The following is a 19,251-nucleotide window of genomic DNA, read 5'->3' as shown; positions in this document are numbered from 1 at the left end:
ACTAAGTTTGTCTCCACACATCTTTTGAGCACTCTGCTTAAGTTGTGAAGACAGTCTTCGAATGAATCTCCCACCACGGAGAAATCATCCATAAAGACTTCCATAATGTCCTCCACCATATCTGTGAAGATGGCTAGCATGCACCGTTGAAAAGTCGCTGGTGCGTTGCAAAGCCCAAAGGGCATTCTCCTAAAGGCAAAGATGCCATACGGACAGGTGAAGGATGTCTTCTCTCTATCTTCGGGGGCTATTGATATCTGATTGTACCCCGAATATACGTCCAAGAAACAAAAGTGCGATCTTCCGGCCAGCCTGTCCAACATTTGGTCAATGAAAGGCAAGGGAAAGTGGTCCTTTCAGGTGGCGGTGTTTAATTTCCGGTAATCCATGTAGATTCGCCACCCTGTGACTGTACGAGTTGAGATCAACTCATTGTTGTCATTTTTCACAACAGTCATTCCCCCCTTTTTCGGAACACATTGGACAGGGCTGACCCAATTACTATCACAGATGGGGAAAATGATTCCCGCATCTAACCATTTGATCACCTCTTTCTTTACAACCTCTTTCATATTAGGGTTCAGCCTTCGCTGATGTTCCCTGGAAAGTCTGTGCCCTTTCTCCAGGAGAATCTTATGCATACAGAAGGCTGGGATGATACCCTTTATGTCTGCCATGGTCCAACCAATGTCAGTCTTGTTATCCTGCAGTACCTGTAAGAGTCGTTCTACCTGCACATCTAGCAAACAGGATGATATAATAACAGGAAAGGTCGAATCAGGGCCTAAGAATACATACCTGAGGTGATCTAGGAGTGGCTTCAGCTTCCTCTATTGATGGCTTTGCTGGAGGAGTGGCCCTTTTTTCCAGCTCAAGGGACTCGAACTGAGGTTCCCTTGACCAAAACCCTCGGCCTTCCAGTGCCATAACCCATTCAGCTAACCCTTCACCATCCATTTCTTCTAAATTCGTCAAACATGCCTCCAATGAATCTTTCACAGTTAGGGTCCTATCATCTTCTTGCAGGATTACATCCACTGCCTCCACTAGAGAGCAATTAGCATATTCACTGGGTCTCCTCATTGATTGCTGAACATTGAATATGACTTCTTCATCGTTCAATCTCATTTTAAGTTCCCCAGTCTCACAGTCTATCAGTGCTCTCCCAGTGGCTAAAAATGGTCTCCCTAAAATAAGTAGTATCTCCTCATCCACCTGACAATCCAGAATCACAAAGTCTGCAGGGAACACGAATTTCCCCACTTGCACCAGCACATCATCAAGAATACTAGTTGGTCTTTTCACAGTGCGATCAGCCAGCTGTAGCAGCATAGAAGTCGGTCTAGCTCTGCCGATGCCCAGTTTAGCGTACACTGCCAACGACATCAGATTTATGTTGGCTCCCAAATCACACAACGCCTTTGCAAAGGCATAAGTTCCAATTGTGCATGGAATAGTGAAGCTACCTGGATCGGACATCTTTTGAGCCATCAGTTTTGCCACCACTGCACTGCAGGTCTGTGTCAGAGTTACGGTGGATAGATCCTGAAAATCAAACTTTCGTGACATTAGATCTTTCATCATCTTGGCATAACCGGGCATCTCCCTCAAGGCATCCATCAGAGGAATATTCAACTGAATTTGACGCAGCATCTCCATGAACTTTTTGTATTGGTCTGCCTTCTTTTGTTTGACCAGTCTCTGAGGGAAGGGTGCAGGTATCACCCTTTGTGCATTGCTTGCTGGCTTCTCTCTGTTAGGATTTTCTGGCACAAGAGGTGCCACCTGTTCTGCAACTTGCTCGTTCTCCTTTTCTTTGCCTTTTTCCTCCTGACTCTGCTCAACCACACTTCAGTAAGTTCGGTTGGTTCTTCTACCTCTAATTGAACTGGAGTGGCTGGTGTAGTATTCTTGCTGGCTTGTGCAATTTCCTGCTCTCTATCTAAATCTCTACCATTTTGGAGACTGACTGCCATCAGCTGATTCGGGTTTTGCTCCTTGGGGTTTATGTTTGTGTCTGCAGGTAAAGTTCCCGGAGGACGGTTGTTCAAAGCCATGGACAGCTGACCCAGCTGCGTTTCAATATTCTTTATGGCTGAATCATGCACTGCCAATTTTTCCTGCACTTTATTATTTGACCCAATGAGTTGCTGAAGCATACCCCTGATATCCACCATGCTGTTATCTTGCTGCTGAGGGGGTGGTTGATAAGCTAATTGCTGCTGATTTTGCTGTGAATAACCCTGTGGTTTCTGATAAGGTACTGGCACTAATTGGTTTTGAGGGTGCATACCCCCAGGTTGCTGCATATTAGGCCTGTACTGCTGATTTTACTGCGGTCTCCACTGCTGTGCTCCTTGTCTCTGACCTCCATAGTTGTTGACATAATTCATATCTTCCCGTGGCCCTTGATTTTCGCCTTCTCCGCTCCATGAGCACACATAGGACTGATTAATACAAGGTGTACATAGTCCTCCATTCGTTGTATCAACGATGTGCACCTGTTTTGTGCCCATCTCATCAATCTTCTTCGTCAATATGCTCATCTGGGTCATGAGTGTGGCCATATTCTCTGCATGTGAATTGTTTGGGTCAAGAGGAACTGAATGCACTATGGGTGCCAGTGTTGTAGCTCTAGTCATCCACCCCGAATTTTGTGACATCTTGTCAAGAAGGATTTTGCACTCGGTGAATGTCTTACTCAATAATGCACCTCCAGCTGAAGCATCCACATTTGCTTTTAAATGGTCAGCTAGCCCCATGTAGAATCTCTGGCCGAGCATCTGGTCTGGAATGCCATGGTGAGGACACTTCACTAGCATTCCTTTAAATCTTTCCCAAGTTTCTTGCAAGGACTCAGTCGGCTGCTGCTTAAAATGCAATATTTCATCAATCTGTCTTGCAGTCTTGTTTGGTGGATAGAACTTGTTCAGAAACTGCTTGACTAATTCCTCCCAGGTGGCAATGGAATTGATAGGGAGAGAATTTAACCAAGTCTGAGCTTCCCCGGTCACAGAGAATGGGAACAGTAGCAGCTTGATAGCTTCCGGGGTCACATTTGGCTGCCTTTGGGTCACACAAATTGACAGAAAATTTTTCAGGTGCTGCTGAGGATCTTCAATGTGTGATCCGGATAACAATCCTTTATTCTGCAGTAGATGCAGCATGTTGTTGGTTATCTGGAAGGTCTCCGCTTGAATTGCGGGTACAACTATGGCAGTGGCCAAGTTATCAGCTGTGGGCTGTGCCCAGTCATAAAGTGCAGCTTCGGGCACAAGGGGTGCCACTACTCTTACGTTGGGATTTGCCGGCAGATCCCCAACGCTTCCAATGTTGTTTTCTGCGTCACCCATGTTAAATTCGAGCTGGTGCGACTGATGTGATTGTTGGAGCCTCTTGTTAGCACGGTTCAATGCCCTGAATGTTTTCTCGGGGTCTGAAAGTCCTTCTAGCAGTTCTCCAGTCCTCGAGGAACTTCTAGGCATACACCTGCTTTCCACAAGACTTCAAACGTTAGAATTTCAATGAAAAGATTGGGTATAGAGAAAACCGACTACACTTAGAATTTTTGTACTTCTTTCAATTGTAATTGATAACACCGTTAATTCCCCGGCAACGGCGCCAAAATTTGATCATGCTCAACTAAGTCTCGCGAAAGACTACGCGGGCCTTGCAAATATAATCTGAGTATTTATGCCCGAAGTCGAACCACAGAGAATTAACCTATCAATTACTATTGTCAGATTTACTAAATTCACACAATTTGTTTCCCCAAACTTTTTGATTCACAATGGTTGATTTTTCTAACAACTAAAGACTGAAAACAAGTAACAACTGAAAATTAACTAAACTTGATGTGTAAACAATTGAATAAGGTCTAAGGCAATGGTTTCCCCTGTTGGTAATTTCCTTGGTTGTATATGTCTTATAACTATGATTTAGTTGTCTCTATCAATCATGAACGCTCCAGCTATCATAAATCTTTCTCAAGCAATTATGATAATTTACTAGACGCACTCTCTCAAGCTACGCTAGCTAGATTCACAATACAGTTCACTTAGATTGCACCTGAGGTATCGTTATCTCTAATCCAACCTCTAAACCCTCGGTTATGACTCTCGTCTATACATCGGGAGTGATGTTGTTCATACAATCACCTAAATATGCACTCTCTCTCAAGTAGATAGATAATAAATAGGAACGGATAGTTGAGGGCCCTTTCAACTAACCACAATCAAAACATAGATGAACAAATAGAGATTAACAACCAAATCCAACTATATTAATAAAACAACCAAGTCATCCCCAACGGGTTCCACCAAAACCTTAGATTAAGGTATTTAGCTACTCATAACAATGGAGGAATAAACTACTAGAAGATTCATAATCAAAGATTGCAAGAAAAATAAAAGATAATAAGAATAATGATATTTTTGGTGATCTCTCACACTTGTTTCTCTTGCCAAAGTACTCTCCAAAGTAAAATCTGAACTAATGTGGCCGAATTCCTACTTTTTATAAGGGTTTTACACCAAGTTTTCCCGACTTGACACTTTCGTCCCTGGCTTTTCCGCGTTCTGCCACAGTCCTACCGCTGTTACGCCAGGACCGCGGCCAACGAGGTCCTCTGAATCTCCAGCTCTGCTCTGCCGCGGTCCTACCGCGGTTACGGTCTGACCGCGGCAGGCCAAGTTCAGCTCTGCTTTTGTCTCTTTACTTGGTGCATTTCGTGGGCATTGTTTGATTGGCCTCCTTTTCTCCGTAATTGATCCCAAACTTGCTCCATCGACTTCTTTCGTTGGATATAGCCTGCAAAGCATGAAAAGCACTAATCAGAGCATTTGGTTATCACTTTTTACCACAAAGCTATACAAAAATGTGGTTCTTTAGGGTCCAATTATAGTCTAATTCACCTATTATCACTATTTCATGGAATATCTTCTTGTTGAGTTATTGATTTTGAAGTTGTGAAAGTCATTACCACATTGAGGTTGAAGTTGTTAAATGTTGAGATATATTTCCTTGTTGAGTATTCCTCATTCATTTTGTTGTTATTAAGATTCTTGTACATAATGTGATTGAGCCATGGGCTATATTTGTGGCAACATTGATATTGTTGATTTTGGCAAGTGTAATCGCATATTGTGTTGTGGTATGATACACATGTGCTGGTATAAGGATAGGGGTTGATACGCATGCGGTGAGATAAGGTCGGATTTATATGTGTGTTGCTAGTAAGGGAATTACTTGAAGCCAGCAATGAGATAATGTTAAATCCCGCACTTCGTACTTTAAAGTTTAGTCGTAAGTTAATTGACGTAGACTCGGGGATGAGATTAATTTTGAGGTTTTAAGCATTTATGCTATTTATAACAGGCGATAAGTAAGCGCCGTGAAGGTTAAAGGGTAAATAAATCAAAGAAAATAATTTTCATTGAAGGTTGTCAAATTGGGATAAAATAATGTCCGAACTGAAATACCCGGTATTTATGGACTAGTGACATACAAGGTACCACATGACCATGATAGTAGGGTACGTAAACTGTGTTAAAAGTGAGTAGTATTTTAAGTAATTTGAGATAATTCTTATTATATGGATAATTGAGCAATTAATAATTTTTAGTGGGAGATTAGCTAATTAATTATAACTTTTGGATAAGCTTACCCCCTCCCCCCCCCCCCCCAAACGTAGCAGCAAACTATCCCAATTAGTGACTCTTAAACTCATGTAACAAGGTGGCACCTTTAGAGGAAGTTAGTGGCCAAGTCATCATCCTAAGTGGGGCTCACACCCACCAAGACTTAAAAACCTCTCTAAATCACTGAACTTCCCTCCTTCTCTCACTTTGGAAAGATTTTTCAGTATTTTCTTATGATGACCTGGTCGAGAGAGTACGATACATCAGTGTAAAAGATTTTCTTTTTTCTGTGAGGAGATGTTGATATCTCTACAAGATAAGGAAAGGAGGCTTCAGCAAATTCATACAAGAATATATATGATAATAACGTGAGTTACTTCAACAAAATTCATACGAAACTTCTTAGCATAATAGCAACGGGATTTTGCAATTCTAAGGGAGTACGGTGCAATCTTTTTCAAGAATATCATAAGAATTTTTCCCGACTTCGATCCGCCAATACATGTTTTGTTGCAATTAACGTATGTTAGAGGGATTGTCAAGAGGATCGGTTCAGGTATGTTAAGGCTATCCCTTCTTTCTTTTTGGCATGATTCATACGATACAAACGAAACGAAAAAATGCACAGCTTTCATAAATAACTCTGTTCATAGAAGTAGTAGGGGTGTATATATTCTTGATTCCCCATATGAATTATTATTATATCTTCTGTTCATGGGTCTCAGAAAAATACATAGTTGATAAAGTTTATCCGAAAGGCATATTGATCTTATAACATTCCAAGAAATCTTATTAACATATTCTTATGCATCTCACTCATTTATACATGTACATTGACCCATGACTAGATGGCGTTATATACTCATATAATATATGTATATGGGATATGGGAAAAGGTTACGGCGTTATATACGCACCACTTGATCAGCTGGTATATGTTGATAATTTTGCCCACAATGGCCGATATGATATGATGGGATGCCCTGAGAGGCTTGATGATATTATGTACACTTATACCTATGCATGATACTACATGTATACGCACGTGCATGACATTATAAAAGTTTTAGGATTCACAAAGTTATTTAGACTTACAGGTGGAATTCTTTACTCCATGTTTCATCTATATCTTTTACGTACTGGTTTTCATGCCTTACATACTCAGTACATTATTCGTACTAATGCTCCTATTTCTCGGGGCCTGCATTTCATGCCCGCGGGTGCAGGTAAACAAGTTGGCGATCCCCCTCTTTAGGATCCTTGTTCAGAGAGAGTTGTTGCTTTCCACTTGATCAGGAGCTATTATTAGTTTGGTACACTATTTTTGTATGTAGATATGGGTATGACGGGGCCCTGTCCCGTCCTTTATACAGTTGTACACTCTATTAGGTCATGATCGTGACTCGGTATGAGATGATATTCATAGAGTTGGCATGATATGTTGTGTTCCGTGTCCCTACTAAGAGAGAGAGGGTCAAGAGGTTCATTGAGGGCCTCAACTTGGTATCCGATATGGTATAGCATGAGAGGTCGAGACTTATACTACTTTCCTTCAGGCTGTGGAGATTGCTAAGCGCTTAGAGCATATACACAGGTAGGAGAGAGAGAGAGAGGAGACGGATGCCAAGAGGCCATATGGTTCAGGCGGCTTCAGTAGTGCCTCATTTGGAGTCTAGGGGCATCACAGTAGAGGTCGTTCTTTCAAGCATGTTCAATCATCTCACCAGGTTCCTCGTGGTTTTACAGTCAGCCATGGTTCATACAATAGTTACCCAGTCCAGTCGTCTTTCAGTGCATTGCCAGCACAAAGCTCATACTTTGCTCCGTTAGGGTTCTTCAAGCGGATATTTAGGTTCTCAGGGGTAGTAATAAAGCCAGCAGCCTCGCCATATGAGGGGTTGCTTTGACTGAGGAGACTTGAGTCATCTCAAGAGGGATTGCCCCAGGCTTTTGAGCAGTGTACCACATCAGGGCACCCAGTCCATGGGCAGCAACTACACCTCCCGCACAAACATATAAGGGTGGAAGCCAGTATGTTCGAGGCCTTCCTAGAGGGGGGGTCAATTAGGTAAAGGACAGGCCCGTTGTTATGCATTCTTGACTAGGCCATAGGCTATTGCATTAGATGTTGAGATTACAGATATTGTTTCAGTGTGCTACAGGGATGCCTCGATATTATTTGATCCTAGTTCTACTTATTCTTATGTGTCATGATATTTTGCTTCTTGTCTGGATATTCCACGTGATTCTATTGATGTTACTATTTATGTGTCCATGCGTATGGGGGATCTTATTGTTGTGGATAGAGTCTACCAATCTTGTGTGGTCACTATTTGTGGTTACGAGATGAGGGTGGACCTATTACTATTTGATATGGTGGATTTTGAGGTGATCTTGGGTATGGATTGGTTATCTCTGTATCATGTTATTCTTGATTGTCACGCTAAGACCGTCATGTTGGCTATTCCATGCATAGTGAGGTCGGAATGGAGAGGTTCTTTAGGTCACATTCCTAGTATAGTTATGTCTTCTCAAAAGGCTCAATGGATGGTTGAGAAGAGGTGTTTGGCATACCTGGCTTTTGCAAGACATGTTAGTGCTGATACTCCTACCATAGATTTAGCCCCATAGTGAGAAACTTTCCAGATGTATTTCTTGCATACCTACTGGCCATGTCACTCGATAGAGATATTGATATTAGTATTAACATGGCATCGGGCGCTTAGCCCATATCTATTCCACTGTATCGCATGGATATTATTGAGTTGAAAGAGTTAAAGGAGTAATTGCATGCATTGTTGGATAAGGGGTTCATCCGGCCGACTATTTCTCTGTGGGGTGCACTGGTGTTATTTGTGAAGAAGAAAGATAGTTCCATGAGTATGTGTATTGATTACCCATAGTTGAAAAAGGATACCATAAAAAACAAGTATACACTGCCTCGCATTGATGATTTCTTTGATTAGCTTCAGGGTGTCAGGGTATTCTCGAAGATTGTCTTAAGATTGGGGTATCATCAGTTGAAGATTAGAGCTTCAGACTTTCCTAAGACGACTTTCAAGACTCGCTACGGGCATTGTGAGTTCTCGGTGATGTCTTTTGGCTTGACAAATGCCCCAGCACCTTCATGCATTTGATGAATAGAGTATTCAAGACTTATTTGGATTCTTTATTATTATGGTCATAGATGATAACTTGGTACATTCATATTGTAGGGAGGAGCACGAGCAGAATTTGAGGATAGTGGTTCAGAGTCTGAGGGAGAAGAAATTGTATGCTATTTCTAAGTTCTTTTAAGTGTGAGTTTTGGTTGAATTTAGTGGCATTCTTGGGCCATGTGGTGTGTAGTAATGGGATGAAGGTGGATCTGAAGAACATTGAGGTAGTTCAGAGTTAGCCTAGACCTTCTACAGCTGCACGGGAGTTTTTTAGGTTTACCTAGTTATCAGTTCAGAGTTAGCCTAGACTTTCTATAGATACACGAGAGTTTCTTAGGTTTGTATTGTTACTATCATTGCTTTGTGGAGGGGTTCTTGCCTATTAAAGCTCCATTTCCCAAGTTGACTCAGACAGATGCTCCATTCAGATGGTCTAATGAGTGTGAGGAGAGCTTTCAGAAGCTCAAGACTTCTTTGACTACAGCTTCAATTTTGGTATTGCCCTCAGGATCGGTGTTGTACACTGTTTATTATGATGCTTCAGGCGTTGGCTTTAGTTTTATGTTGATGCAAGACAGTAGAGTGATTGCATATGTGTTGCACCAGTTGAAGCCCCATGAGAAAAATTATCCAGTTCATGATATAGAGTTAGCAGATATTGTACACGTGCTCAAGATTTGGAGGCATTTCTTATATGTCATGTCTTGTGAGGTTTATACCGATCATCAGAGTCTTCAGGGTTTGTTTAGGAAAAATGATATGAATTTGAGACAGCAAAGGTGGTGGAATTGTTGAAGGATTATGATATCACTATCTTGTATCATCCAGGTAAGGCTAATGTGCTAGCGAATGCATTGAGCAAATAAACAGAGAGTACGGGTAGTTTGGCATTCATATTAGCTATGGAGAGGCCTTTGGCTATGGATATTCAAACATTGTCCAATAGATTGGTGATATTGGATATTAGCCTAGCAGAGACCTTGCCTATGTTGTTTCATAGTCTTCCTTGTTTGAGCGCATTAAGGATCACCTGTATGATGATCCCCACTTGATTTTCCTTGAGAACACGGTGCAGCAAAGTGGTGCTAAGGAGGTGACTATTGGTGATGATTGTGCATTGCAACTTTAGGGTCAGATTTGTGTTCCTAATGATGATGTCTTAAGAGAGTTGATTCTTGAGGAGGCGCATAGTTCGCGGTATTCTATTCATCCAGGCACTACAAAGATGTATCATGATTTGAAGCAGCATTATTGGTGGAGGAGGATGAAGAAGGACTTTATTGGGCATGTTTCATGGTGTTTGAACTGTCAACAGGTCAAGTATGAGCATTAAAACCCGGGTGGTTTGCCTAGAAGATTGATATACCGGATTGGAAGTGGGAGCGCATTACTGTGGACTTTGTGGTAGAGTTGCCATGGACTTTGAGGAAGTTTGATACCATATGGATCATTGTATATCAGTTGACCAATTCAGCCGCATTACATTTCGGTTATGAATTCCTACACTTCCGAGAAGCTAGATCTGCATCAGGGAGATTGTTCATTTGCATAGTGTACCTGTTTATATCATCTCGTATCGTGGCACTCAGATCATTTTGCATTGGAGAGTTGTTTAGAGTGAGATGGACATGTAGGTAGAGATGAGTACTGCATGTCACACTTAGACGGATGCGCAGTCCGAGCGGACCATTCAGATCATGGAGGATATGTTGAGATCCTGTGTCACTAATTTCGAAGGCTAGTGGGATCAGTTTCTACTGAAGTTTTCCTACAACAAAAGCTACTAGTCTAGTATTCAGATGACTCTATATGAGGCCTTATATAGGATGCGTTGTCATTCTCTGATTGGTTGGTTCGAGCAAGGTGAGGTTAGAACGTTTGGTACACATTTGTTTTAGTATGCATTGGAGAAGGTGAAGTTTATTCAGGAATGACTTTGTATAGCGCAGTCCAGTTAGAAGATTGATGTTGATAGGAAAGTTCATGATGTGGCTCTCATGAAGGGTGAGAAGGTTCATCTTAGAGTTTCTCCTATGATAGGCGTGATGAGATTCGGGAATAAGGGCAGTTTGATTCCTTGGTACATTGGTCCATTTAAAGTTTTGGATAGAGTGGGTGAGGTGGCTTACAGTCTTGCTTTGCCACCCATCTTGTCGGGAATTCATCTAGTATTTCAAGGTTTCCATGCTTCAGAAATACCAAGAGGATCAGTCACTTGTGTTGGATTTCAGCTCGGTGCAGTTGGATGAGAATTTGGCTTATGGAGAGGAGTCAGTGGCCGTTTTGGATAGGCAGGTTTGGAAGCTGAGATCGAAAGATATTTCATTAGTGAAGGTTCAGTAGAGAGGTCAATCGGTCGAAGAGGCGACTTGGGAAACCGAGCATGATATGAGGAGCAGATATCCTCATCTTTTTGGCATTCTAGGTATGATTCTAAACTCATTCGAGGATGAATGTTTGTTTACATGGGCGAATATTATGATGAGGCCCATCATTTTGTGTATTTGAGCCTCCCCAATTTTATGCTTCTCGTATGTATGTTTGTTATTTTGTGACTTGCGGGATTGAATAGTTTGGTTGCGTGAAGTTTTGAGAGTCATTGGGAGCACTTAGTTTCATTTTGGATGCTTAAGTGGATAAGAGTTGAATAAAGTTTGACTTCATAGTAGACGGTCTCGGATTAGTGATTTGATAGTTCCAATAGGTTTGTATGATGATTTTCTACTTAGGCGTATGTCAGGATATGGATTTGGAGATTCCTGGGATGTTTTGGCACTATTGCCGAAAGTTAGAAATTTAAAAGTTTGGAGAGTTCGTAGGTTTGTACTTTGATGATATGACTTGGTTTGTTGTTTGGGACTTGGAATAGGTTCATTTAGTGATATGTAACTTGTGTGCGAAGTTTCTCTCGAAGACGAAATGTGTAGGCATGGTTCGGACATGTTTGTGGAAGTTTGAAGGTTTGGAACTTAAGAGATTGATCGTGATCGTCAATTCTTGGTTTTGGATAAGATATTAGGACTTGTTGGCATAGTTGGACGGGGCCCTGGGAGGCTCGGTTGTGTTTCGGTTTGCTTTCAGACTATTTTTTGTGTTGTTGGCAGGTCTGGTGCTAGTGTGTCGCACATGCGGAGCTTTGATCGCAGGTGTGAAGTCGCATATGCGAGTGTTGAGATTGTTGATGCAAAGATGTTGAGGCCTGGGAGATGGGCTGCTTCTGCAGGATATTTGTCTACAAGTTAAGAGGCTGAATTTTGGGGATTCGAGGGTCGATTTAGACTTGGTTTTGAAATCTTATAATATATTTGGACTCCTGGGGTTATGGGTAGCCGGTGTAAGGCCCCGTAAAAGTTCGCCAAGGATTTGAGGTTTTATGGCCCCAAGTTAGCTAATGTGTGTTTGGAAATTGTAGATAATTTTTTGCGACGAGCTTTCTCGCAGCAGTACAAACTTTTTTGGGTTGTGCGATGCATTGTGGAGTTGGTGAAAATTTTGCAAATACGGCATCTTTACGGTCCATTATGTGACTGCAAAACCATCATGGATTGAACCAGGAGACGCTAGATTTTGAGGGCCAATTTGCAGGCCAATGTGCGACTGCAAATCCGTTTTGCGAACCGCATATCTATCGCATATCAACGTGAGAAATTTTTGAAGGAGATTCTGCAATCGAATATGAGACCGTAGAATCAGTCGCAGACTTGAACAGACCGACCTAGATTTTGGAGACTATTTCGCAAACCGCACATCCTTTCTGCGGCGCACTCTACGATCATGGATTTGGTTCAAAGGGTCATTTTTGAGAATTTTCTAACCCGACCCCAGTTAAATAAAAGGCATCCTGGTTCATTTCGGAAGGCATATGAGGACATCTTAGAGTGAGGGGAGTAACTTATAGAGAGAGGGAGAAACCCCAACATTTCTACTTTTCAAATTCTTGCTCAAAGCATGGTAATTCAAGAAGGAAAGCTCGCACGTCTTATACAAAAGAGGTAAGAACTTATCCACATGCAATGTCCTATCATGCCTTTATGAGTAAGATTTTACTATTTTGGGGTTTATAGGGTGGTGAGCGAAAGCCTAAGACCTCTAATTCGGAACTTGGGGTGTATAAGAAGAATGTGAGGTGTGGTTCTTGATTTGGGGGTGTGTTGTTGGGCATGCATGTATCGAAAAAGGTGATACGGAGGTTGTTGGACAATCATGGGTAGATTGTCGTTTGAAATTGATTGTGGAGTGAAGGAATTCTATTATAGAACCTCGTAGTCGAATTTGCACACTTAGGGTATGTTTGGTATGAAGAAAAATATTTTTAATGGAAAGTGTTTTCCCGAAAAATGAATGTTTTTATAACTTATTTCCCTTGTTTGGTTGGTGAGTGAAAAACTTTTTCCAAAAATATTTTCTACTGTTTGGTTAGAGATTCACAAAATATTTTTTATGTTACTCTCATCATCTCCTTCCCTCAAATCCCCATGTTTTATGTGCTCCCCCCACCCCCCCCAAATACCCAACATTGAAATATGTGCTCCATAACTAAAAATAAAATACTCTTTTTTTGGTTAAAAAGGAAAGTACTCTTTCTACAACATGAAAAGAAAATATTCATTTTGTTGAAATAAAAGAAAATACTTTTTTACATCATGAAAAGTATTTATTTTGTTAAAATAAAATACTTTTTACAACATCATTTTGTTGAAATGAAAGAGAGAAAATGATATCATGAAAAGAAATTATTATTTTTGTTGAAATGAAAGAAAATACGTTTTACTACATCATTGTTGAACTGAAAGAAAATATTTTTTTACATCATGAAAAAAAGTACTTCTTGTGCTGAAATGAAAGAAAATACTTTTCGTACATCATGAAAAAAAAACATACTCTTTTTGTTGAAATGAAGAAAAATACTTTTTTGACATCATGAAAGAATTGTTGAAATGAAAGAAAATACTTTTTGTACATCATAAAAAGAAAATACTCATTTTGTTGAAACGAAAAAGAAAGTACTCTATCTATAATATGAAAAGAAAGTACTCTTAATAACATTTTAATTTAGGGTGGAGTTGGGAGGTTGGGTGGGTGGGTGGGGATATGGGTGAGGGTGGGGAGGTAGGGCGGTTGGCAAGGGTAGGGGTGGGATGGGGTGGGATGGGGTTGCGGTGTGGGGGTGAGTTGGGGAAGGTTGAAAAAGAGTTTTGAAAAATATTTTTCCTTTTCTTGATGGGGAAAATATTTTTCTCCAATTGGAGGAAAATAAGTTCATGAGTAAAATATTTTCCAAAACATTTAAGCCAACCAAACATGGAAAAATTGGAAAATATTTTCTGAATAATATTTTCCTTCATACCAAACGCACCCTTAGTGCTTGATGAAATGCCAATAATGGATAAGCCTATTAACGCCTCCCTAATACTTGTTCAATTTGGTTATGTTTCTATAGATTGAAGTTGCCAAGAGTAGGGAACGTTGTAGTAATTCTAAGGAAAGCTCAATCAAGGTATGTTGGCTAAACTTTTTCCGTAGAAACGGATTTCACAAATTCCTTGTAAACTCCAAGCATGGTTTGTTCAAGCTCCTACTTCTATTGTTCTGGGTTGTTTCTGATGATTGATTCACCCAAAGGCTTATGATTTTAAATTCATGTTTGAAATTGCAAATCGCTATGCTCTTCTTTTGTGCTTATTCCCAATATGTTTTGAATTCTTACATGCCTATGTGTTGAAGCTACGATTTTTCTCAATGTTTCATATGTGTTTAAATTTTTTTAAGATGATCGATGGCAAGTAAAGAAAGGGAACTATGAAATGTGAAATGCGGTCGTCGTGCCAAGAATGATGATTTACATGTGTGGCCAAGAGTTCTAATGAAACGAAAGGAAGTATGAAAGTATATGAAACGAATATGATTCTTTTATATGATAAATATTTTTTTAAGTATCGTTAGGTCACCGAGGAAGGCTGGATTATAAATCTCCAAGCCCAAAAATACACGTGCCGATGTAGAAATTAATTGAGGGACAAATTCTCATAATATCATATTAAGATTATTCCTCTTGATTGGGATGAGTTGATAGATAGCAAAGACCATGTCGACCCACATGACATCGGGTCGACATAGGAGACTCGCGATAGGAATGTGTTGCAATTGCACTAGCAATTTCAGCATCAGTACAAAAGTGTTCCGAATGTGTTGAAACTCACCTGAGCCCCTCGAGTATGCTTTCTAATCCAAACATCCCAACAAGTATAAAAACACTATATGGACTCATTCAAGGTCTTGAAACACGAAACAAAGTGCACTAACTTAATTCGAGGACTAAAGTGAACTTAATGAACTTTAAGATTCCAATTAACATGTAAGTGCTCAGGACCCAAAACATCCATACTTGTAAGTCCCAATCATCATACCAGCCTATAGGGAAGTCTCAAATTAGGGAATGATGTGCTAAAACTCAAAATGATCAGTTGAGTTGTTATAAATCCAAGGTAACCAACTCCATAAGCATAAGGCACCCGAGAATGAAAGACTAGCAAAGCTGGAGTTGATGATGGAATATTGTTGAAGGTAAAGAGAAGGTTAAAATAATGCTGCAAAGACATGAGGATTAATCAACTCTAAAGGAAATTTCTGATAGCAAGAACTATCCTTCTTTGATGATTGTAATTCTCAGAACAAGGAAACAGCTTCCATACCCCTATTCAAAGAGAGAAAGGATATTGTAGAGATAAGTAAATACACGTATATAGAAGATAAAGAAGGAAGGAGTAAAAAAAACTAACAAGAGTAATGAGGCACAATTAAATATACAACATGACAAAAAAGAGAATAAAGAGTTGGAATTAATTAGACCGCATTCCCATTTTTCCATAAAGACCGAAGAAGCAATAACAAGAAGAGAAAATTCGACTATTCATTGAGAGAATACGACAAGTCAATATAAACATACCCTTTTTCGAACCATTGCAATAGATATCGGTATGTTAAATATCTAAAGGATTTGATGACAAAGAGGAAATACACTTCAAAAACATAAACAGTAAGGTTGACCTAAGAATATACTGCCACAATCTCAATCAAGATCGATTTAAAAGGTAGAAGAACCAGAAACTTTAATTGTAGTTTGCACAATTGGAATGTAAATATTTGCTAAGAGTCTGTGTGATTTAGGAGCAAGCATTAATCTGATGTCGTTCATCATTTATTAGCAGCTTGGATTAGGAAAAGTCATGCCAACATCAACGAGGCTCCTATTGGCGGTGGAAAGGCCAAGAGAAATAGTAAATGATGTACTAATTCAAGTAGATAAATTCATATTTCCTGCTGAATTTGTTGTTCTTGATTGTGAAGCAGACAAGGAAGTGCCTTTCGTACTTGGAAGATCGTTCCTAGCAACTACCCAAAATATAATTGACTTTGAAGCTTGAGAACTCAGAATGCGACCAAATAGAGAAAAGGTAATTACCAAGTTTTTAGAATCAATGAGGCAACTCATTGGGAAGGAAGACTCTTAGGTAGATTATCTGAGAATAACTTGATTAATGGATGAAAAGGATGATACAAAAGAAGCAATAGACCCATTAAGAGGTGCATTGTTAAATATCACCCAAGAACAGCTCCCAGAAATATGTGACACAGTAATGGCATTAGAATGAATGGGATGCTATCCCTGCCCGCAGCCATCTGAGAGTCTTGATTTATCATAAAGAAATACACCTGCCACAAAATCATCAATATCAACTTTTAAGGAGCCTTATATTCACATTAATTTCATTATATTCAGTTATTCATATGAGTGGAAAGATATATACCTATTACTCTTTATGATATTAGCTATCCAATTATATTATTAAATTAATTTTATATATATATATATCACACACTAAAGTCTATTTACTTGAGAGAATCATTTTATTGGAACAACTTACTTATTCTAGAGAGAGAGACTCTGACCACTCTTTGCAGTCATCACTAACCAACCAAACCCCTATAGCTATGTAAACATCACTACTCTCGACTAAGGATCTGACGCTCTCAATACCACCGGAACTACCAGGTTCCCCTTCTTTGAATCCCCAAAAAGATGGATGAAGATCTCCCATTCAAACACTCTTTCAAAGAGATATTGTTAGAAAAGAACCTATGCTCTGTCAATTCATATGAATCAGAGTACCTTTTGACTCAGCCGCAATTTGAGCTGAATGCAGGGAATATACCTATTCCACTCTCCGGTGAAGATAAAAGCATGCTATACCATCCATAGAGATTCTCCCTCATCATAAAATTATGTGGTAATAAGATATGCCACCAAATGCTCAGAGCAAAGCTCACGAAATTATGGAAACCAGGTGAACCCCTTATACTCATCGATTTTGCTGGGATTGTTTCGTTACAAAATTCAGCCTACAGAAAAGTATGAACAAGATCCTACATAAAGGGCCATGGTTTGTATCCGGGTACTTCCATCCGTTAGACGATGGGACAAAATTTTGTCCCCACCTGAATCGAAAGTTTCAATCACATCGATATGGATCAGACTGCCCCAGTTGCCAACAAATTCTATGATAAATCTGTCCCACAACAAGTGGGAGGAAAGAGTAGGAAAACTACTAAAAATTGACATTTGTACTTCATAAATATTGCCGGGTCGTTATGCTCGAATGTATGTTCAAGTACCAGTAGAAATACCAGTGAGCTTATCTGTAATCATAGGTACACACACCCAAACCATTGTCTATGAAGGGGAAGAATTTTCGTGTAAGGGATGTGGGAGATTAGTCATACCATGAGGAATTTTGAATACCTAGTAAAACGCACCCCCTCATAGGAGCAAGTCCAGCACATTAACAACTATACAAGAATAGAGGGAGATTCAAAATAGCACACAGTCTCATTCCCAAGAAGAAAGAGAAACCAACACAGAGGTGGTCGCAATCGGGAAAATTCTCTGGCTAAAATGATAGACAACAACATTGTGCATGTAAAAATATATACTATGCCTCCATGGTAAGTTTTTTGATATGCAAAATTTTAAATATATGGGCAAATTCTACAATGCCCCGAACATGCATGATCAAAGGGGCCAATTGGGCTCCAAGAAAGGATCATTTGGAAATTGGAAAGCAATGGACACCATGATTAGCACCACATACTCCAAATCCAAAGGCCAAAAGTCATCTTCAAATAGATCACCCACAAAAGATGCTGAATTGGAAAATCCATATTATTATCAAAGCCAACAAAAAGATACCACTTTTAGAATGGAAAGGAAGAAGGGATCTTTACTTAAAAATTATTCTGCTCTACCCAAATCTAGTATTTTCCACACAAAAAAAAGTCTTCCAATTTTGGAAAAAGGGACCCTAACAGTTAAAGTCCAATCACAAGTGGTCCCTTTCTCTCATAAGGAGCACAAACACAACTACACACCACCCTCCAACCTTGTATCCTATGGTGACTTCTTCAATAACAAGACACATATTAGAGGTAATCAAGTACCTGCAAACAAATCATTTCCTCTCACACATCAATGAAGTAACATTACTTGTCAATCCACAAAGATCGAGCCCTAAAACCAAATCCCACAACATGGAACCCAACGAAGTGAAAATGGATTATAACTCTGGATCAGAGGGATTTTTTCCAAAAAAAAAACTATAATCGAAGACGGAGTTCCCAACAACTCTCCAAATACCAAAACCCAAACAACTAGCAATAAGACACCACATTCTATCGATAATCTAAACGCCACTCCCAACGGAGCATGCTCCGGCATCGTGGCTAAAAATGGCACTACAAGGCCACTCCCAATCATTTCAACTGATAATAGGGACAGTCCTAGTTTCCATCCAAGTCCAAAACCTCCTCTACTGGCCCAACTAGCAACCCACCTTTAAACCAGGGATTGGCCAACTTCAGCCACCAACTGTGGTAATCAACACTGTTACGCGCCCAATATTCTAGCACACAACAACCCATCTTAATAGAGGATATCAACAAGCTCATAGGTCAACTCTGCATACCATGCCATTCTTTCCCATGATGACTCTGGAGTCAGTCCTCCCATCCCTCTCATTCACCCTGTGGCAGTGGAACTACTACAAGCCTTGTCATCACCACCGCCTCCAACCCCGATGTCACCTCTACTGCATTTGAACAAAGGGACCAACCAGACGTTGGACTTCCTCAAGGAGTCAAACCTAGATTTAGAAAATCTTCTAGTACAATTAGGGTTCCCAAAGACAAGAGTAATACTCATACTAGAGTATCAGGAGATAGAGTTCAAAGAGCAGTTCGGAGAAATGTTTATTGCTCTCTGTCCTAGAAAACTTCAAAGCTGCAAACTAGATCTCTACATGCCCTCATTTCTAAGCTCAGGGAACTCAATAGCCGTGCTAAACCCAATTGTGGGTCTAGTGAAACCACTTTAGGGAAGGGAATCAAGAGAAAAGCCCCAC

Source organism: Nicotiana attenuata, unplaced genomic scaffold (genome assembly GCF_001879085.1).
Source record: "Nicotiana attenuata strain UT unplaced genomic scaffold, NIATTr2, whole genome shotgun sequence".
In the NCBI taxonomy this organism is placed as follows: Eukaryota; Viridiplantae; Streptophyta; class Magnoliopsida; order Solanales; family Solanaceae; genus Nicotiana; species Nicotiana attenuata.
Note: the sequence above shows the minus strand (reverse complement) of the source record.